At 35.8% G+C, this 3,065-nt stretch overlaps 1 long non-coding RNA gene across 1 annotated transcript; it reads left to right on the top strand.

The window, feature by feature from the left end:
- The first annotated feature begins 376 nt into the window (after positions 1–376).
- Positions 377–2,269, top strand: LOC124897200. The gene is made up of 2 exons (XR_007053890.1): positions 377–1,776; positions 1,907–2,269. It is a non-coding gene; the product is annotated as an uncharacterized LOC124897200 (long non-coding RNA).
- The last annotated feature ends 796 nt before the right edge of the window (positions 2,270–3,065 follow it).

Here is a 3,065-nt window from a genome sequence, read left to right as displayed (position 1 = left end):
ATAGATAGTTTATAATTTTACCTTGTATGTGCCTTGTTTTCATTATAATCTAGCAATATGTTATCCTACTTTTGTTGAGTGTTTTTATGTTGTTTGTTTGTTTGTTGATTATAGTGTTATCTATCTTGAGATTGGGGTCTATTGGAAACAACCTTTCTACTTCATCTGAGGTGGTAGTATGGACTGCAGACACTTACCTTCCATAGACCCCATCTTGTGGGAATACACTGGGTATGTTGTTATTGTCTTTTGTAATCACCAAAACTCAAAACTCCTTCTTATTTTCATAAAGCTGCCAACGCCTTTTCATCCTTGTCCTACCTTCTTCTCCTATTTCGTTCACTCCTGACACACCCATTCACTTCTATATATTTTAACTTTTTTCCCTTTCTCTTTCTTTCTTTCATCCTTTATATAAATCCTAATAACTATTACACTCCATCATTATCACTTTTGAAACTCCATTATAATTTCGATTAAAGCTCAGAAGTTATTTCTTGTTTTTAAATAATGGACTTATCAAATCCACCATCTTTAGTAAATAATGATCCCATTGATTCCTCCTTCAAATCACTCATTATTATTGTTCATTTCGATGTGACCACAACTCGACAAATTTCTTCCTTATTTCCCTTCAACATGTAATGAGTTTCGCTCCATGGTTGACTTCGTTGCCGAAGACCCCTCTTGTAACTCGTAATTATTACTCCTCTAATTCAGTTCAAAAGGTCACTTCTCTTCAGATACTTCCTATTGAGGATGAAACCACTCCTACTCCTAGTCCAAAAATGAGTTCGCTCTCATTTAGTGAAGAAATCTGGGGCTCTGGTTTTTATTTCTAAAAATGAACCTTTTTTGAAACATCACCTCATCCTGCTCCAATTCAAACTCCTCACACTAGAAATTGAAAAAGGAAAAAGAAAGCTTCTCTTGAGGAAGCTCTTCAAGCGAGTAAAAGGAAAAACTGTCCTCTTCTATTCCTTCTACTCCATGAATTCCTCCCTCTGATTTTGATTTTCTTGTTTGATTTATTCATTGAGATGTCTAAACCACCTTCTCTAAAATCTAAGTCATCAAAATAGGTCATTCAACTTGGTCCATCTTCTGACTCAGAAGCAACTAAGGATGATGCCCCTCTTCCTGCTGACATTGATATCTCTGAGCCATTTAATCCCAATTTGCAATATATCTTGCACTTTTAAAAGAAGTTTTTTATTCGTGGGTGAGTTGTTACTAGTTTTGGTGGTCCTGAAATGGCTACTCTCTTGAGAAAATTAAGTTTCAGGGTTGGTTTTCCTTATTTTTTCAAGGTGACATTCAACGGAAGTTTGGAAGGCCTAATGTCTATGAGTTTTATACTAACGAATTTGCAAATGGAGACCTCTTCACCACTTTTATGTGAGGAGTGTCTTTTCGTCTTGCTACTGAAGACATTGCTCGAATCCTTGCTTTTCTTCTGTGGGCTGGGATCACTATGTTAAATTTGAGTGTCCATACTTAGATAACATGGCATCTGCAGTGGCTATCACTAGGAAATTCTCTGGTAATCCTAATCTCTTTTAGCATCATTATTTTTTTAAGCGAGAAATGCCCCCTCTACACCAACTTTACTTTGACATGGTCCATAAGATGATCACACCTCAAAAGGAAAGACACATTAAAGCAAATTACCTGGACCTCACTCTTATGGAGCTGCTTGATACTGAAGTCAACATCAACTTGCCCAGTCTCATTCTTAAGCAAATGCAAAGGGTTCTCATTAAGGATCACCAAAAGGTACATGTTCCGTATGGGTTTTGGTTTTCCTCCATCTTTAAAGACTATTTTGTTTTTGTGCAAGTTTGATCTCTTCTGAAAACTAAGGATATTCTTGGACGCTTAAACTATGTTGCGTTACCTGTTTCAGTGAGACAAGCTGGCATTCTTATACAAAGGTTGCGCAATGAATTGGTTGATACTTTGGCTGAGTTGGAGGAAGATCATGCCACTCATGCTCAATATAATGAGGCTCTTTAAGCTATAATCCTCACACTCGAGGCAGACCTTTCCAAAGAAAGGGCTAATAATAGGGATGTTATTCGCAAGTTAACACAGTTGAGTGTGCCTGTTCCACCCACCTCATTTTGTTTATCCTCTTAGTTCCCTAGGATCTTGTTCTTATAAGTTGTTTTTTACAAAAGTGCCTAGGTTGTTCATTTTGCTGTAGTTATCTTATTCTCTTGTAGGTCATATTTTGTTGAATCAATGATATCTCTCTCTCTTTGTTTTATGTTTATCTCGTTTTGCTCTTTCTACTCACTTTTTATCTCGTTTTGCTCTTTCTACCCACTTTTTAATTAAATGGTCTTGCTCTGATTGTTTTGGTGATAGCCCAAGTGGTCATGATTTTTTAACACTGCACACTGGCCTCTTCTATGCATTGAATACATTTTTTGATGATGCCAAAAAGGGGAAGACATGGGTTGTGCAATACTTATGACTCTTTAACTAACTTGATTCATGCTAACGATTATTGACTTAATGTCTACAGGAAAATGTCAGGATTTGCACAAGGACAAGGGGTTTATCATCACTTAATTTGTTGGAGTTCATAAAGTTTTGATGATTGATAAGATAGATGAAACATGTTAGTTAAAGTGGTTCATTAATGTCTGATAAATGCAGATGAGTTCATAAATAGTTTATTGATATAAGAGGACAAGAGTGCTTGATTTTAGAATTGGATAAGCATGTACAGTTGATAAAATCAATTAACTATTGTGTAGGTATGAAGAGGTTGAGTTTGAATACAACACATGAAGATAAGAAAGGTTGAGTTGAAGAAGGAGTTTCACAGGAAACAAAACTCTAAAGAGACAAGAGTTTCGAAGAAGTAAGAAATCTAATCTGATGAAGAACTCTTTAGAAAGTTGTGTTTAAATAGATGGAGTGACTTGTACAATCACTCATGCACTTATAAAGCAAAAAGCTAATTGACAAATTAATTTAGTAGTCCGCAGCTTGAAGATTGAAGGAACATGTAGCTAGAACTGGTTTTGAAACTTAGAAAGGTAAGGAGTCTTAGT

The sequence above is a fragment of the Capsicum annuum genome, chromosome 3 (genome assembly GCF_002878395.1).
Source record: "Capsicum annuum cultivar UCD-10X-F1 chromosome 3, UCD10Xv1.1, whole genome shotgun sequence".
Taxonomy (NCBI): domain Eukaryota; kingdom Viridiplantae; phylum Streptophyta; class Magnoliopsida; order Solanales; family Solanaceae; genus Capsicum; species Capsicum annuum.
Note: the sequence above shows the minus strand (reverse complement) of the source record. Positions and strands in the feature narration are given on the sequence as shown.